A 20,297-nucleotide genomic window follows, 5' to 3' on the forward strand; every position below is an offset into this window, starting at 1 on the left:
AAGGCCAGCTCTCTGCTTACCTGATCTCTACACGAGCTTCCTCTCAAATCAGTGCGTTGGAATTGAAGACTTTCTCCTTCAACTCAGGGGCTCAAGGCTCTGTCCTCCATCCAGCTATGCTTGCTCTTCATATTAATGACCTCCTCCACACACAATACCATCGCTCCTTTCCTGATTATTCCATTTGCATTGATTAACTTCTTTTAGATAGCACGCCGTCAGTACACATAGCCTTCATTCCTCTCCATACAATGACTGATCACTACATTTTGCTCTCCTTTAGATCTTTCAATCAGGCAAGGAAAATCTTGGTTTTTTTCAGTACTTTGAATACTGCTTCTTCATGTCTCTTGGAAATCCAAGTAACTCTTATCATTGATGGTTCTACCCTCGACAATGCTGGACCTCTGAACTCCATGGAACTCCAAAATCTTCTCTATTGCTACAGCTGTCTCAAAGAAGTTCACTTTTATGACAACCACATTTTTTCCTCAACAACTCATCTCCCTAAAAAGACCAGTTTACAGACCTGAATACTGCCCCCAAAATCTCAAGGGGTTCTCATACTCCTGATCAGGACTGAAAAAAACTCTCCATCTGACAGGTGATCTGTTTCTCACCTCCAGCATCTCTTCTCATCGTAAACCTTCTCGTCTATCTATAGTTATAATAAACAAGACCCCATCTGCTTGTTCAGGGGGATGCAAGAGATCCCGTGATGTTCTGGTCAACATTCATCCCTCAATACCACCAAAAACAGACCAACTGATCAGCCATCTCATTTGCTGTTTGGAGGAACTTGCTGTGTGTAAATTGGCTGCCATGTATGCCTATTAAACAGTGACACTTTAAAAGCAGTTCATTTGCTCTGAAGCCCTTTGAGACATTCGGAAGATACAAATGGCATTAAATAAATCCAAGTTCTTTATTACTATGGTCAGTATTCCTCTGCGTTCCTCTCTTTTTCATTAGATATGGAAAATAAGCCATCCCACATGCTCTTCCGCCTCTATGATTCCGCACTGTTAAAATCATAGAAACATAGAAGATAGGAGCAGGAGTAAGCCATTCGGCCCTTCGAGCCTGCAATGAGATCATGGCTGATCATCCAAATTCAGTACCCTGTCCCTGCCTTCTCCCCATATCCCTTGATCCCTTTAGCCTTAAGAAAAATATCCAACTCCTTCTTGAATATATTTAATGAACTGGCCGCCACCGCCCTCTGTGGCAGAGAATGCCACAGGTTCACCACTCTCTGGGTGAAGAAATTCCTCCTCATTTCAGTCCTAAATGGCTTACCCCTTATCCTTAGACTATGACCCCCTGGTTCTGGACTACCCGGCCATCAGAAACATCCTTCCTGCATCTAGTCTGTCCAGGCCTGACAGAATTTTATAGGTTTCGATGAGATCCCCTCTCAATCTTCTAAACTCCAGTGAGTATAAGCCCAATCAACACAATCTCTACTCATACGTCATTCCTGCCATCCCAGGTATCAGTCTGGTGAATCTTCGCTGCACTCCTTCCATGGCAAGAACGTCTTTCCTCAGATAAGGCGACCAAAACTGCACACAATACTCAAGGTGCGGTCTCACCAAGGCCCTGTACAACTGCAGCAAGACATCCTTGTTCCTGTACTCGAACCCTCTTGCTACGAAGGCCAACATACCATTTGCCTTCTTAACCGGCTGCTGCACCTGCATGCTTACCTTCAGCGACTGGTGCACAATAACACCCAGGTCTCTTTGCACTTCCCCTTCTCCCAATCTATTGCCATTCAAAAAATAATCTGCCTTCCTGTTTTTGCCACCAAAGTGGATAACCTCGCATTTATCCACATCATTGCGCATTTGCCATGTTTCTGCCCAATCACCCAACCTGTCCAAATCGTACTGGAGTTTCACGACATCCTCCTCACAACATACCCTCCCACCCAGCTTTGTGTCATCTGCAAATTTGGAGAGATTACATCCAATTCCCTCGTCCAGATCATTAATATATATTGTGAACAGCTGGGGTCCTAGGACCGATCCTTGCGGTACCCCACTAGTCACTGCCTGCCACTCGGAAAACGACCCGTTTATTCCAACTCTTTGCTTTCTGTCCGCCAACCAGTTCTCAATCCAAGTCAATACCTTGCCCCCAATCCCATGTGCCTTAATTTTGCACGCTAATCTCTTATGCGGGACCTTATCGAAAGCCTTCTGAAAGTCCAAATACACCACATCCACTGGTTCTCCCTTATCTATTTTACCAGTTACATCCTCAAAAAATTCCAGTAGATTAGTCAAGCATGATTTACCTTTTGTAAATCCATGTTGACTTTGTCCGATCCTGTCACTGTTTTCCAAGTGCTCTGCTATTACATCTTTTATAATGGACTCTAGCATTTTCCCCACTACCGATGTCAGGTTTACCGGTCTGTAATTCCCCGTTTTCTCTCTACCACCATTTTTGAATAGTGGGGTAACATTAGCTACCCTCCAATCCATGGGTACTGTTCCAGAGTCTATCGCGTTCTGGAAGATGACCAGCAATGCATCTACTATTTCTAGGGCCACTTCCTTAAGTATCCTGGGATGTAGATTATCAGGCCCTGGGGATTTATCGGCCTTCAGTCCCATCAATTTTCCTAACACCATTTCCCTACAAATACTGATTTCTTTCAGTTCCACCCTTTCATCAGACCCTATGTTCCCCAGCATCTCTGGGAGGTTATTTGTGTCCTCCTTTGTGAAGACAGGACCAAAATATGTATTTAGTTGGTCTGCCATTTCTTTGTTTCCCATTATAAATTCCCGATTCTGACTGCAAGGGACCTACGCTTGACTTCACCAATCTTTTTCTCTTCACATATCTATAAAAGCTTTTACAGTCAGTTTTTATGTTCTCTGCAAGCTTACTCTCATATTATTTTCCCTTTCGTAATTAATCCCTTTGTCCTTTGTTGAATCCTAAACTCCTGCCGTAAGTCAGTCAGTCTTCGAATCTCAAAACTGAAGGACTGTAATTTCATCAGTCTTCCCTGTCCCCCCAAAAATCTTTAGACTTTTAAAACCAGAGAGTTTGAATCACCTAATCATTACTTCTTGATCTACCTCATTTTCTTTTCCACAATTCCAAAGGCGACATGAGGAAAAACTCTCTTACACAACGAGTGGTTAGGATTTGGAATGCACTGCCCGATAGGGCGGTGGATACAGGTTCAATAGTGTTGTGTCTCCTTGTATGTAATACAGACACTTTTAACTCATTTAGTTACGACTTTCACTCAGTTGCATTCTTGCTTTTATGATGTTGCTGCCGCATGGTGCGGAGTGATACAAGATGTCCGAACTAGCACTGCCTTTCAGTGTGCCACATAGCAATATAAATACATCGTTATATGGAACTACTTTGGTTAGTGTAACAAGTAGTTCCATTTAACGATGTAATAATATAACGATGTAACAAATAGTAGCCTTCAAAGGGGAATTGGATAAATACTTGAAGGAGAAAATATTGCAGGTTTTTGGGAAAAGAGCAGGGGGAGTGGGACTAACTGGATTGCTCTTCGAAAGAGTTGGCGCAGACACGATGGGTCGAATGGCCTCCTTCTGTGCTGTACTATTCTATGATTCTATCATTTTAAGCCTTGATGGTATCCTGCTCGTGGGTACTGACCTTTCATCCACGTTTCTCAAAAACATTTAAAGCTAAGCTCATTTAGAACAGCCACGTTCAGCAACTAATTGGTAACCTTTTTGAACAAAAACAAAACGATTGAAACTCTGCAAGAACACAGAATTAAATTTCTAAATTGAGAATTTTCCTACCACGACTATAGCATGGGCTATAAAGAACATAACTGGCAGTGTTTCTGTTGTATCCCTACATTAGAAAATAGAATTTCCTGAACATTAGAGTTGTATGCCAAACAGCTTGCTCCATAACCTGTTAGGAAAATAGGAGTAGCCATTTGTTCAAACAGGGAGATACGACTTGACCCCTTGGAAATACAGGTGTTAAACTGCTACCAACATGCACTTGGATGAAAAACCTGGGTGGACAAAGCCAGCCAAAGAAGATTACTTTGTACCCACGAAACTGCAGCTTTCTGAAGAACATGGGGACAGCTATCCTGGAGGGCAATGGTACATTAGCAGTACCACATACAAGTAGCCTCTGTATGATGCCAAGCAAGGTTCCACATGTTCAGAAATATGTTCCAAGTTTCTTCAATGGACCTTAAGCTTACTTTGTAACACACGCTTACTATCCTTGCAGCACACAGTATTTAAACAAACAGTCTAAGAATAATAGCCAGCCCCATATACTGAAGAAAGTGCTACTGAAAATTTTTCTCGTGCTCACAAAAGCAACCAATGCAAATAGTGGAGAAAACAAACCGATTAAATGCCGAGAGAGCTCTTGGTATTTATATACAGCAAGCACAAACATTTATATCCCACAAGCAAAAAGGCACTTTCTAAATTTTCACATGTGAGAAGGTACATAGAAGATCCTGGAGATTCTTAAAAAATGGTTAAAAAACAAAAATCCCCTGTGCAGATTTGCCACTTTAGGCAACTTTATTACCCATCATATGCCGAGAACAAACTGAATCAAAGAAAATTGAAAAGTGAAATAAAAATAAAAAAATAAACCTTTTCCCACCTTATTAGTCATGAAACTGAACTTCATGTGAGACGTGATCTTACACTAAAAATAAATATCAATACAAACAGCTGGAAAAGGAACGAGCATAAAGTAACTGAAATGACAACATTTCAATAGTACGGTATAAAATTTGTTTTACAAAATGATAGATTTACCAAATTTATCAAAGCCCACAGAATGATTTCAGCTAGGGATTAGAATGTGTACAGAAGCTCATTTTAGGACTTATTTAAAATTCTGTAGCTGTTCTGAGCTTCAGTGGAAATATTTGGGTCACCCCTGGTGTGTACTGTTTGTATGGACTGCAATCCAAGCCGCATTTTCCTTCAGTAAATATTAGAGGATTTGGATTAGTAGCATGCTTCATTTAATACCAAATCCAGTCAATATTTTCCTACAGTGAAGGAATCACAAATTACATGGTAGCAGATAATTTGAAATAGTACAAACGGTTAAAATTTTATCTTTAAAACAGATATTGCAAAAATGTAAATGTAGCCGTAGAGGCGACAGAAGACACCAAATGTTTTTAATGGATTTATTCATTAAGTGCATGTCATGTGCCAAAAACCATCAACTGACTGACTCTTGGCTCTACCTCGGGCAGCCCAAACAAAGTCACGGATAATTAAGTAGCTTTCAAGTTTTAATTAACAAAAAACAAAGGGTTACATCAGTTACAATCCAAAAGAATCCCATAACATGCAGTAAGTCCAATTGGACAAAACAGCTACAAAGAAACCCCTGTACTACCAGTGCTAAATATGCAGTTTCAGTATTCTTACCCAATGCATAGGACTAATATTAAAGGTAATATAAATATCCTTACAGCAGAGACTGGAAAATGTTACCCTTCTTTGCAAATGCTGTGCATTACAGGTCAGTGTTAGAGGGCAATGTAAATAGCGGAGAAGCTCGATTTCTTCCAGTTCTCCTTATTCGAAAGGAGAGCAAAAGCCGAAGTTACCTACAAATCCTAACTCATTCCAGGTGTACAGTGAAATATTGGGGAGGAAAGGAAAACATATTGTATTGTTCAGGTTTCATTCCAACAGCAATAATGTGCTGTTGACGTGCACATAAACAGACTTTAGACTGGCAGCAGCAGCTTTGCAAGCTCTTGGCTTTTCTATATATACAAATTGCAGTTTTATGAAATGTGAAAAAGCAGAGAACATGAATTAGGGAATATGATGATAATTATTCCTTTCTTTGTGATATTCCAATTTGCAATTTCTGCCTTTTCTCCCCCTTTTAAACCAGGACGACTATGTTATACCACTTTCTGTTCTCATAACCCATTTACTGCATATATTGCAACCCAGCCGCTAGAGTGAAGCCAGCAAAAGACAAGAGGGAGGGTATGGGCCTCTGAGGTACCGCTTCAATGCCTGCCACTGCAGGGAAGGTAAATGACCGCTGCTGTAATTGGTCAACGGGCCAGTCATTTTATCTTGCTGTACCCTCATTAATGGCTGAAGAAAAAGTTGCTATTTTTTTTTTTTTTTAAAAACAACAGCCACTGACTTAACAATTGAGCAGGTTTCTTTTTCTGTTGTCCTTGCTACAGTGGACACTGCCTGTAATATAAATGGAGCCGTTTCTGCAGCATGTCAAACTTGATAACACAGAACCACCTCTTGGAGCTGTTTCTCAAGGAAAATGTCTGAAGAAAAAGTTTGAACTATGCACTGCCTTTTAAAAGAAAAAAACAAAAAAAGATAGCTTGATTGATAGCTTGGAAATATTTGAACACGCTCCCGAATGCAAATCCATTTTACTGGCCTGCGTGACCAGCAGTCAAAAAATGGCTTCCTCTAATGGCAATGTTTGTGTTACTACTGAGACAGCCATTTATTTTATGTTGGTGGTACTTTAGGTAAAGAAGGAAAGACGTGCATTTATTTATATAGCGGCTTTCACGACCTCAGGACGTCACAAAGTGCTTTACAGCCAATGAAGTACTTTTGAACTGTAGTTACTGTTGAAATGTAGGAAACGCGACAGCCAATTTGTGCACAGCAAGCTCCCACAAACAATGAGCAGTGAATCTGTTTTTTTTTTTAAAAAGTGATGGTGATCGGGGGATAATTATTGGCCAGGACACCTGCTCCTCTTCGAAATAGTGCCATGGGATCTTATACATCAACCTGAGAGAGCAGACTTGGTTTAATGTCTCATCTGAAAGACAGCACCTCCAACAGTGCAGCACTCCCTCAGCACTGCACTGAAGTGTCAGCCTGGATTTTTGTGCTCAAATTTCTGGAGTGGGGCTTGAACCCACAACCTTCTGACTCAGAGGCGAGAGTGCTGCACCTCCCAAGGCAGTGTTGCAATATCAATAGAACAACTGTTCGTTCCCTCACTCACTTAAGGTCTTTCAGTGACAACAGTTCTCTGAAATTGGCACTTTTTTTTTTAAACAAACCAACTGATTTTTCATCAAGGTGAGGAATGGAACAATTTCGTTGCTGGACGTTGACTCACTTTTTTCCCCATTCACTCTCACTCTCTTGCTACCCTTGTCTTACCTGCTTTCTCTTTGTCTCTGACTTTCTCTCCTTTTTGGTAAGTCTTTCCCTCTCCCCACATCTCTCCTACATGTCTTACTACGCTCTCCCAACCAGAGCTACTCCAGCCCACAGCTCCCACTGTCTGCGCAGCTAAAAGTCCAGTTTGCTGATCAGAGAAACATTTTTTTTTATAAAGTCAATACAATTTAAATGGACACTATATGCATGGTTCTGGGATCGGATTGATTCCTGATGCCTTATCTCCCACTTCCTTCAGCCACCTAAGCTACACAACTATAGAGCCAAAGCCTAGAAATGTCACCTTTGTAGGGGGCAGTAGAATAGTTTCATTTATAGATTTTCAACTCTTTTTTAAAGCCTAATGGCACTGGATTAGAGATGTTAATGTAGCATTAAAATAGTAAGTCATACTAGTACCTTATAATTTACGGTTGTGAATGTTCTGACACTATAAAAGTAATCTCCTTTTAATGCCATTATATGTATTCAGTGTCTGGAATATTTTTCACTTAAAATGTATCCAATCCTGAAGCTACAAGTGCTTCACTTCAGAGAATTTTCCAAGACAAGTATTTGTTATAGGTCCTCAGAGGAACTCTTGTCAGATTTTGCTTATACTGGGACAGTGCAGCCAGTTTTTCCAAAATAGTTGGAAAGGATATCTAGCTCCAACGTACTAAACAGTGAAAGTCACGGGTGAAGTTATATTACTCTACTTGCGTAGAGATTCTGAAGAATTTTCAGCATTTGGAGTTTTGTAGCCAATATCTAAAGGATTATTCCTTTCTTGGGGAATAGACAGCCAAACAGCATTTGATAAACACCGATGTGAATCCTGCAATTTCATCAGCAGAGGGGGCTGGAAGGAATTCTGTTCTGTCAGTTTATTCTTCATACAAATCAACAACGATTTGCATTTATATAGCACCTACAACAGAGAAACTTCCCAAGACACTTCACAGGAGCGAAACAGATAAAAATTGACACCGAGTCAAAGGAGATATTAGTAAGCGTGACTAAAATCTTGGTCAAGGAGGTAGGTTTTAAGGAAGGTCTTAAAGGAGAGCTAGGTGGAGAGGCAGAGAGGGAATTCCAGAGCTTAGGGCCTAGACAGCTGAAGGTACAGCCACCAATTGTGTAGCGAAAGGAATGGGGGATGCACAAGAGCCCAGAATTGGAGGAACAGTTCTCAAAGGGTTGTAGGGCTGGAAGTGGTTACAGAGATAGGGAGAGGCGAGGCCATGGGGGGATTTAAACACGAGGAGGAGAATTTTAAATTCAAGGTATGCTGTGCAGCTAATGATAAGAACTGAATCCATTCTTTCCCAGTAAGTGCAATCTGAAATTTAACACCCTAAGTCAGAGAAAGGGACAGTAGCGTAAATAAGCCCCTTTTAAGGTCAAGTCAGCATCGAGATCAAGTCAATACTCATGCTGACTTTTCTTTAAATTTGGGTCCGACAGAGTACAGGGAAACAATGGCCTGAATCGGTCGTGCCAAGGCTGATGGGGCTTTTCCATGTAGGGAGGCCTCGCAGCTTCAGTTGAAGTTTTTCACAGCTCGGCATACCCACAACATTGCTCAAGGACTACTCCTTTCAATCAATCTCATCAAACAGCTTGTTACTTCGAGTCTAGTTATTTTGCTACTGTACGAAATCAGAAAGAAACTCACATTAGGCCAGCAAAGTTAAATTCCTTACTCCACTGCCGTGAAATGATGTTATGGAATAACAGTGCACAAGTGCGGAGCACGTTTGTTCATCCTCTGTCTGCAATTTTAGTTCCAAATGAATTGGTTAATGCAGCCACCAAAATAGGGAAGAGAGGAATGGTGTTAAGCGTTCGGATGCCATTATCCCACTGCATAATTTCAGGGCCCAAATATTTTCCCATTCAAAAATGATGGCACAGTACCAACCTCACCTGGAATGATGCAAAAGGACACACTCAAACTTAGAAATTGCTAGTAAGGTATATGGAGAATAAACAAGTGACTGGTGCAACGAGCTGGCTTCTGGACAGTGACAGCAGTTACGTTATTTGAATTATTGACAGTTTTGAAGTTTGGAACCACATTTTACAGCCGGAACGCAACATTCTGTATCAAAATGTTCCATTAACAGCACCCCCCACCCCCTGCCCGATGAGCCAAAGAAAAAAAATTGGCCACAAGTTAGTCTGTCTCAAAAGCTTCATTTTATTGTACTAATCTAGATGATTGATTAAAATCAGCTGCTCTCCTGGCATAGCTTGGTTTCAAGCGTTTGTTCGCCAGCGTTCTCCCATCCAGTTGAAATAGTAGAAGCTATGCACATTTGTAAAAATGGGATTAAAAATCAAACCACAACTATGAACTAGTGTCCGGACTACTAATTGCTCATGAAACTAAAGTCAGTAAACTGTTCCTATCCAGTTAACTCAGCTTCACAGCAGTTGGTCAACTTCTAACGCTGACTAGAATAGCCCAGGAATCAGCAGTTCCTCCCTTCATTGCAACACATACATTGGGATCCTTTCAGGGATGAACACAATGCTGCATTCTGTCCCTAGACCATCTTAGTGGATGCCATCAAAAAAGATTTTCCTTTTGCTGAAGCTGAAGGATTTTTTTTTGCTGAAAAAGGATTTTCTTTCTGCCGATGGCACCGCCCTTTGGAGTTAGTAATTCTCATCTGAAAGAAAAGCAGCAAATAACTAAGTACACATGGGCAAAACCAGGCAGGTAAGAGGTGAGCAGCATTTTACTGCCAGCACTACGCCCACCAAAGCAATAATTGTTGAAAAGAATTTAACAATGTTGTCCACTACCCATCCCCGCTCCATAAAAATGCCAAGCTTTCCAGTTACAAACATCCTAGAATAACATCCAACCTATAATGGGGCACAACAGGGATGGTGAAAATGCCCGTCAAATTCCAATCCAACTTACCAGTTGACAAATGTCCCAAATTTCAATAATGATACTGTAGCTGTTTGGGAAGCTGCAGAGAAAACCTACGGTATCAATACAATGCGGCAGTTAGCCTTTCTCATCACCCACACATTATACACCGTATTAAGTCAGTCGATACCAAAGGATTAATGTTTGAGCGAGTCACTGAACACAGAACAGCTGCGCTCTCTCACTTGCAAGCGACTGGAGTTTGATGCAAATCAAATCAGACTTCCATATGAAAACAGCAATATTTTGTGCTCCAAATCAATCCCAACATCTGAAGCAGGTTTTATTGAGGTACAGGGTAGTGCAAATTCAGATTTGTGATCCAAACTAAATGTCCCAGTAGTGATATTACAAACTACAAGAGCACAGTAAAATGAATGCAATTATCTAAGAGCTGCCATTTCTGTTAATAGGCAAATCCTTGCAGCAAGTGCAGGCATAGAAATATGGGTTACAGGATTCTACAGCAGGTATGCTTATACCCCAACAGAGCTCCATTATCATTAATGTGGCTTTTCAAATCAGTGGTCTAATCAGCTCCACAAAGAGTTGGCAATTAAACTTGATTTATAGGTTCCTATTAAAGTTAGCAATTAACAATAAAGGAAGGATATAAAAAGGTGTGTAGAAGAAATTGTCCTCTATATAATTCTGCACAAAATTTGAACATACCCAGCCTAAATCTGCAGGGCTCTTTTGACTAATTATGAATTTTAAAAAGGTTGCTTGTACTCAGAGAGCTTAGCTGTCAGCCTTGGCTCAGTAGTAGCAGTCACCCGAGTAAGAAGATTGTGGGTTCCAATCCCACTCCCGGTACTTGAGCACATAATCTAGGTCGACATCAGTGGAGTACTGCACTGGCAGAGGAGCCATCCTTAGAATGAGACATTAAAATGAGGCCTAATTAGCTCACTCGGGTGTAAAACGTCCCATGGTACTAATCAAAAAGAGCATGGAAGTTCTCCCAGTATCTGGTTATTTATCTTATCGCTGTTTGTGGGGCCTTGCTGTGTGCAAACTGGCTGCCGCATTTCCCTACATTACAACACTTCAAAAAGTACTTCATTGGTTGTAAAGTGCTTTGTAAAAGGCGCAAGATTAATGCAAGTTTTTCCTTTACAGCTTAAATGCATATGTAGCATTTTCCCATTCCAGCCAAAGAATTTATCCCAAGTAGATGAGCACAAACGGGAATGTGCAGACACTCGGCCACAAGTTCCAAAGTGACCCTGTCAAGCTTCTGATCATAGTGGAGGTACATGTTAAAGATGGCAACCATCACAAACTGGGCATTGTCAGGAGCACGGATGTGAATCTCATTTAGAAAGTGCTTCCTCAAGACAAAGTATAACGAGTCAAATCAGTGTCACGCAGACAGCACAGAAGCATTGGCAGTGGGGTTGATAATCAGAGAACACAGATTAAAGAAAATTTGCAAAAGAAACAGAGGTGAGATGAGAATTTATTTTACTCAGAGTTATGATGATCTAGAATGCACTGCCTGAAAGCATGGTGGAAGATTCAATAATAACTTTCAAAAGGGAATTGGATAAATACTTGAACAGGAAAGATCTGCAGGGGAAAGAGCAGGGGGGAGTGGGGCAAACTGGATCGCTCTTTCAAAGAGCCGGCACAGGCACGACGGGCCTCCTTCTGTGCTGTATCATTTAAACATATTTTTGTATATAATCAACCTCATGAATCGCACAAGTGCAAGAAAACTATCACAGAGCAATGATAGTCGGTATGTCAACTGTCAAATCGGATGACAGAAAATATCACACTGTGAAATCACTTTATGCAGGCTATTTTTTTGGTTCACCAATTGTCTAACCTCGCAGTTGGAGATAGTCATTCCCTGGCACTGTGTGGTGCGAATGTTACCTGCCACTTATCTGCCCATGCCTATATGTAGGAACTTTACAGATGGAAATCAAAAAAGCAACATATACATTGTGGAAGGGGGATAAAGTTATAAAAATGATGAAACCTGTGAATCTCGTGCAGTAGGAGTGAGTCACTCAGGTTGGTTTAAACATGTGACTTACTGCGGATGCCACTGATGATTAAACACCACTTCACGTATTGAGAAGGGCTGCAATCCGCCTCACTCCTTGATGATAAACCTGACGCCCACCATTGCCCCGAATCCTCTCTAGCCACTTATTCCCTGCCGCAAGCGTGGCCCGATCGACTGCGGATCAAAGCGCCAGCACCAAGGAGCACGGCGTCCTCTCATCCCCTTCTAAAGCGCGGCGCCGAACTGTTTCGCTGAAGCCCCGCGGAGGCCCGCCTCACTTGCCTTACCTGCTCCTAGAAGGGCTGCTGTCCGGCACCGCTAACATACTACCACACAGTGCGGACAAGCCAGAAAAGCGGACAAAGATCAGCGGCGCTGCAGCTGTTGCGTTTACCAGTACGCATGCGCAGTCAGGCCAAGGAGACAAAAAATAAATCAAGTGAACAGTTGGATTGTACCAGCGCGGCGCCGGAAGCGGAGGACAAATTGCTATTTGTAAGGTGAAAGTGGCAGTGTGCAGGTATGGGACAGTGTCGTTTTGGTGGACCCCTTGGTTGAGAACCCCGGCTCTAAAATACATGTAATGGCTAATCACGTCTCTTGCCATAATATATGTATTAAACGTGAATTGTACATCGAGGAACACTAGTTGAAAGGATGTTTTTACTTTTGAAGTGAAAGCTGTCTCTGAAACAGTTAAGCAACCAAAATGTTAACACTCGCCACACTTTGGTAAACAATGGGATAACGGCCTACAGTAATTGCATTTCCTTTCAGTACTTTCCACTCGTGCTGTCAAAAGTGGAAATTACAGGTCTGTCTGTCAAATGCAGCATCAGGATTTAAAACATTCTGCCCCACCAAAGAAAATCTTTTATCGGCTAATTCTTGGACAACACTGCCTAGTTCATGCAGGAGTGTCATCTTTGGCCACCATTTTGTACAAAGTGAAAAGAGAAGGCTCCATTTTAAATTCTAAGGGCCAGATTTTCAGCGTGCCGTGAGGCGGGCTTTCAGGCGTGCGGGGGGCAAAAATCCCGAATTCGGGGGTCCCGACACCATCCCACCCAAAACCTGCCTCCACGTAAGTTTCAAAGGAGGCGGATACCCGACCCGCACTGGGAACCGCCTCCCCGAGGCAGGAAGGGATTAGTGCCAATTAACTGCCTGTTAACAGGTAGTAACAGACAGTTTTTAGCCTAATCCCTATTTTGAGGGGTGTCGTATGGGATTCCCGACGGCTCCAAACCACGCCAGGTTAGAGCAGGCGGGCCGTCGGGTTGAAGGACTTGGAGGGGCCGCGATGTCGGTGTTCAGGTGAGTGATGGGTGCATGAGTGCAAAGGTAAGTGTGTTTGGTGTGTCTAAAGTGTGTAAAGAAGTTTAAATTACCTGTACTTACCTTAACAGCCTTTCTTCCTCTAGGCGTCGGGAGTCCATCACTCAGCCAGAACTGAAAGCTGAACGGCTGCAATCCGTCAAAAGTGACAGCCTTCAGATTTCAGTGCCGGTGACAGTTCTAACCGAGTCTGCGTAGAAGGACTCAGGTTAGAAGTCAGACTGTCAATGTTTGACAGCTGGGCGGGCTCAACAAGGTCAATCAAGGGAAAATCGCGTGGATTGGCCAGACGTCGATGGAGGCGGGACTAAAACCCGAAAGTTGTAGTTCCGCCTCCTTCGACAGCTTAATGAAAATCCAGCCCTAAGTGTTTTGAATTACACAAAACCGGAGACAAAAATTCTTATCTTTATCACATTTTCTTCAAGACCTGACTCCGTGGGAGCAGACTCGGTCACTAGAAGAGGATCAGGCAAGTTACTGGAAGGAAGATTCTGGCCAACTAAAGAGAAGGAAAGTTTCCCATGAACCCACCATCCTACGCTGGCTAAATCTCTTACCATCAGCATCTCTGCAGTCAATACTGCCTCTCCTCACTCTACACCACCCGCCAGTTAACCTGTAACAAAACAGACCACAAGGTTGTACTGGACCACTCATGAAGCACCAGACCTGGACCGCCAATTATCAACCAAACCCAGGAAAGCCATCATCAGGTGGGCCCTGGATTCTTACAAGATAGAACCCAGATGATGGCTATGGCCACCATTCAGGCACCGACAATTCTAATCCTCAGAGAGGCCCATGACTGCCAAGCAGCCAAACCCCAGAATGCTTTCCTGCTCAAAGGCCTCTATTTAGCTCTGTATAGCTTTTCTTAAAGGTTTGCACATGTAAATTCTTGCATCCACCTGCATTGGTTATTGGCTGCCAGTCCAAACCTGAACTTCCCCAATTCCTCTGTCACCCATTCCCATTCTCCCCTTTGCACCAACCTATGTACCCCTCCACTCACTCACAGCAACATCTACTGCTGCCTCTCTCATAGAAGTAATGCCAACTGGCTCATCCACCTTTCTTAGCACATCTCCTGCCAAATCCCAGCAGGCTTTGCTAAATTTATTAGTGTATAGATAATTTACCAGCTGTCCGAGCATGAACATCAAGCATCTCCTGATGTTAGTTAAAATGCTAGCAACCTATAGCAGAGTACACAGCAGTATCCAGCTGAAACTGACTTCCCCAGTCCAGGCATCTTCCAGTTAACATCCCAACTGGTTTCAGATGCCTATGCATAGCATTCCCCAAACTACTTCCCGATACGCCGGCCATCTGTAAAGCAACTCTCTGGTGCTGGGGGCGGGCGGGGGGTTCTCTGAAATAATGGCCCAGATTTTCCTGTAGCAGGGCATTTAACAGCATCGGGCCTGCCCTTGCACATTTAGGCGTTTCATTTTTTTCCGTGGCAAGTTGCTGAAAGTGCGAGCTGATAACAGGACAACAAGGGAAACAGGGCATCCAGGACCCGAGTGAACAAGGCAAGCAACTATACATCTCCTTAACTAATCAAACTGAAGGACTGTGAAATAATAAACAGCGCAAGGACTGAGAAGGAAGTGTAATTAGAGTGGGTGAATTCAATGTCAAATTAGGTGCAGAAAGAGAAATAGAGACACGAAGAGAGGAGTTAGAGAGATAGAAAAAAGACAAAGGGAAAGTAAAGAAAAAATTACATTTTTAAAATCTCCAACAATTAAAACATGAAGGAATAAGACTTCACACTTGTAATAGTTCATTTTCAGTGCCAGAGAGGTTGATTGGCAGTAGTTAACTATTATCACATTGTTAAAAGGGCACTTAGACTGGAATGGGCAAGACTTAGCTTTCTGTGGCAAGTTTAGTTCATATCTACCACGCAGATACAGCAAATTCACGCCATTCAATGCACTTCAATGGCGAGGCATCGGGGAAACAGTCTCAAGATCCCACTACAGTACCTGCTCAGACATCATTTTAAAATCTGAAACAACTCCACGTACCCCGTCCATCAAGAAGCAACAACGACCTGGTATATACAAATGGATATATAGTTCTGCACCTTTACCACATAGATGAGTATCAAAGAACTTTGTGTGATATCACATGATCTGCACTATATCTCGTATGTCATTTTTAAAAATTGAATTAAAATAAAAACTTTATGATTCCAGACCAGAATTCCTGTTTCAGACAAAAAAAAGTTTGTTTTATAAAAGGAGAGTGTTTTAACCAATGCAAACCCACTGATCGTTGAAGTAAATATGGCTTAGACTTGAGGAATCTCACCAGCTCTATTTCAGTCGATTCACTCCAATAAAATGTTATCTTTTGTGGTAAACTAGGCTTCGTGTGTTTAGTGTAGGGAAGCTGCCACAGATTCGTACAATACACTACTTGAAAAACTATATACAGTCGTGAACTTACTCTGCTGAAAGACTATGAAGCTACATTGAGGCCTCCTTAATTCAACTGGTGAAGCCTAGAATGCTAGAAGAGATTCAGATGACAAATCAACAACCAGAGCCATTAACAATTCATAAATACAAGGCCATTCTGATGGTTCGATTTTGTTTTCTTCATTGGAGGTGAAGGCACACAACACCAAGCAGGGTTGAAGAGTGAAAAAGGCAGTAAAGTAAATCAAGTAGAAATGCATGTACGTAAACGCACAAAGTGTGGTGAATAAGGTTGGTGAGCTACAAGCACAATTAGCCGTGTGGCAATAACGGAAATGTGGCTTAAAAACGGTGAGGACTGGGCACTTAATATTCAAGGGTACAAGGTGTTCAGAAAAGATAGGGAAGGAAAAACAGGAGGTGGGGTGGCAGTGCTGATTAAGGAAGACATTGTAGTGTTGGAAAGGGAGGATGTTCTTGAGGGGACAAGGGCAGAATCCATTTGGTTAGAATTGAGGAGCAAAAAGGGTCTGATCACTTTATTGAGGATATTCTATAGGCCTCCAAATAGTGAGAGGGAGGTAGAGGAGCAAATCTGCAGGGAAATCGCAGAGATATGCAAGAGCTATAGAGTGGTGATATTGGGGGACTTTAATTACCCAAATATCGATTGGGATAATGCTAGGGTAAAGGGAAAGGAGGGGAAGAATTTCTGAAAAGTATTCAGGAGAATTTCCTTGACCAGTATGTTCTTGGCCCAACTAGGAAGGAGACATTGCTGAATCTGGTGCTGGGGAATGAGGTGGGCCAGGTCGACCAAGTGTCTATGGAAGAACACTTGGGTACGAGTGATCATTGCTAATCTAAATCTTATGATACAATGGAGAGGAGCAAGGAACAATCTAGAGTGGAACTTCTTAACTGGAATAGGGCTAACTTCAATGGGATGCGAAAGGGTCTAGCCAGGGTAAAATGGAACAAAAGATTGACAGGAAAAATTGTAACGGAACAATGGGTGATCTTTAAAAGGAGATGTTCCAAGTACAGGCTAGGGACATTCCAACAAGAGGGAAGGGAACCAAAGCAAGGGCTCCTTGGATGACGAGGGAGATAGAGAAGATGATGAAACAAAAAAAAGAGCATGTATGATGCATGTCAGGTGAATTCTTCAAGGGAGAACCAGACCAAATACAATAAGTTGAGAGGGGAAGTGAAGATGAAAATAAGATTGGCAAAGAGAATATGAGAGCAGAATGGCAGTTAACATAAAAGGGAACCCAAAATATTCCACCGGCCTGTAAACATTAAGCAGAAAGAGGCGGGGTGGGGCCTATTAGAGACAAAAAAGGTGATATATGCTTAGAGGCACAGGGCAAGGCCAGAATACTCAATGAGTGCTTTGTATCGGTGTTTACTAAGGAGGTGGATGCTGACAAAATATCGGTAGAAGTAGAAAAGGTAGAAGCACTGGAAGGGGTGACAATTGATAGACAGGATGTACTAGAAAGGCTGGGTATGCTTAGAGTGGATAAGTTGCCTGGTCCAGATGGCATGCATCCCAGGTTGCTGAGGGAATTGGAGGAGGAGATAGCGGAAGGGCTTGCCATAATTTTCCAATCTTCCCTAGATGTGGGGGAGGTGCCTGAGGATTGGAAAGTGGCAAATGTGACACCATTGTTCAAGAAAGGGTGTAAGGACAATCCTAGTAACTACAGGCCGGTCAGTTTAACATCAGTGGTGGGTAACGTTTTAGAAACAATAATCAAGGAAAAAATTAACAGGCACTTGGAGAGGTTTAAGCTAATTAAGGAGAGCCAACACGGATTTTTAAAAGGCAGATCGTGTTTGACTAATCTAATTGAATTTTTTGATGAAGTAACAGAGAGGATTGATGAAGGGAATGCAATGGATGTTGTCTACATGGATTTTAGAAGGCGTTTGACAAAGTACCACATAGAAGGCTGGTAAACAAAATTGAGGCTCATGGAATAGGTGGGTCAGTGGCAGCTTGGATAAGGAATTGGCTTAAGGACAGAAAACAGCAAGTTGTGGTAAATGGCTGTTTTTCAAACTGGAGGATGGTAGACAGTGGTGTTCCCCAAGGGTCACTGCTGGGGTCACTGCTTTTTTTGATATATAAATGACCTGGATATTGGAATACAGAGTAGAATTTCTAAATTTGCCAATGACACCAAACTTGGGGGTGTGGCAAACAGTGAGGATGATACCAATCGACTGCAACAGGACATAGAAGGGCTAGCAGAATGGGCAGACAAGTGGCAGATGGAATTTAATACAGAGACGTGTGAGGTGATACATTTTGGCAGAAGGAACAGGGAGAGGCAATATACACTTAAAGGCACAGTTTTAAAGAGTGTGCAGGGACAGAGGGACCTGGGAGTTAATGTGCATAGGTCCCTGAAGGTGGCGGGACATATTGAGAGAGTGGTTAGCAAAGCATATGGGATCTTGGGCTTCATAGATAGAGGTATTGAGTACAAAAGTAGAGAAGTTATGCTGAACCTTTATAAAGCGTTGGTTAGGCCACAACTGGAGTATTGCGTCCAGTTCTGGTCACCACACTTTAGGAAGGATGTGAAGGCACTTGAGAGGGTGCAGAGCTTATTTACCAGAATGGCACCAGGGATGGGGGATCTTAGCTACAAGGACAGGTTGGAGAAGCTGGATTTTATTTCATTAGTGCAAAGGAGGTTGAGATTTGATAGAGGTGTACAAGATTATGACGGGTTTGGATAGGCTAGACGGGGAAAGGCTGTTTCCACTAGTTGATGGTACAAGGACTAGGGAACACAAGGGAAATCCTGTTTGATAAACCTATTAGAGTTCTTTGAGGATGTAACTAGTGGAGTAGACAAAGGGGAACCGTAGATGTGGTGTATTTGGATTTTCAGAAGGCCTTCAATAAGGTCCCACACAAGAGGCTGGTGAACAAAATTAGGGCTCATGGAATTGGGGGTAATATACTAGCATAGATTGAGATTTGGTTAACAGACAGAAAACAAAGAGTAGGAATAAACGGGTCTTTGTCAGGATGGTAGTCTGTGACTAGTGGGGTACCGCAAGGATCGGTGCTTGGGCCCCAGCTATTCACAATCTAGATCAATGATTTGGATGAGGGGACTAAATGTAACATTTCCAAATTTGCTGATGATACAAAGCTAGGTGGCGGTGGCAGTTGTGAAGAGGATGTGAAGAGGCTTCAAGGGGATCTCGACAAGCTCAGTGAGTGGGCGAGAACATGGCAGATGGAATATAATCTGGATAAATGTGAAGTTATCCACTTTGGTAGAAAAAACAGAAAGGCAGAGTATTTCCTAAATGGTGAAAGATTGGGGAATGCAGATGCTTAATGGGACCTGGGTGTCCTTGTACATGAGTCACAAAGTGAATGCACAGGTGCAGCAAGCCATTAGGAAGGCAAATGGTATGCTGGCCTTCATTACAAGAGGATTTGAGTACAGGAATAAAGAAGTCTTACTCCAATTATATAGGGCCTTGGTGAGACCATACCTGGAGTACCGTGTACAATTTTGGTCTCCTTACCCAAGAAAGGATATACTTGCCATAGAGGGAGTGCAACAAAGGTTCACGAGATTGATTCCTGGGATGGCGGGACTGTCGTACGAGAAGAGATTGAGTAAACTAGGCCTGTATTCTCTTGAATTCAGAAGAATGAGGGTATTTCATTGAAGCATACAAAATTATTACAAGGCTTGATAGGGTGGATGTTGGGAGAATGTTTCCCTTGGCTGGGGAGTCTAGAACCAGGGGCCACAGCCTCAGGATAAAGGGTAGGCCATTCAGGACTGAGATGAGAAGAAATTTCTTCACAGAGGGTGATGAATTTTTAGAATTCTCTACCCCAGAGGGCTGTGGAGGCTCAGTCATTGGGTATATTCAAAACAGAAGTCGATAGATTTCTGACTAGTAAGGGCATCAAGGGATATGACGATAGGGCCGGTGAATGGAGTTGAGGCAGAAGATCAGCCATGATCTCAGTGAGTGGCGGAGCAGGCTCGAAGGGCCGAATGGCCTGCTCCTATTTCTTATGTTCTTATTTAAGGTTTTGGGTAAGAGATACAGGGGGGATGTGAGGAAAAACTTTTTTACGCAGTGAGTGGTGAGGACCTGGAATTCGCTGCCGACGGAAGTGGTGGAAGCGGAGACACTCAATGTTTTCAAGGGGAGGCTGGATAGGCACTTGAGGGAAATAAACTTGCAGGGCTACGGGGATAGAGCGGGGGAATGGGACTGACTGGATTGCTCTACAGCGAGCCAGCACAGTCTCGATGGGCCAAATGGCCTCCTTCTGTGCCATTATGACTCTATGACTAAATCAATCAAGC

General features: G+C 42.6%; 1 protein-coding gene across 2 annotated transcripts in view; it reads right to left on the minus strand.

Moving 5' to 3' along the window:
* The window catches only part of abhd17c (abhydrolase domain containing 17C, depalmitoylase), a 66,189-nt gene that overhangs the window by 25,457 nt on the left and 20,435 nt on the right, over window positions 1-20,297 (minus strand). The gene's annotated exons all lie outside the window — the stretch shown is intronic.

This window comes from Somniosus microcephalus, chromosome 27, assembly GCF_052327205.1.
Source record: "Somniosus microcephalus isolate GS21.2 chromosome 27, FLI_Smic_1.0, whole genome shotgun sequence".
Classification (NCBI taxonomy): Eukaryota; Metazoa; Chordata; class Chondrichthyes; order Squaliformes; family Somniosidae; genus Somniosus; species Somniosus microcephalus.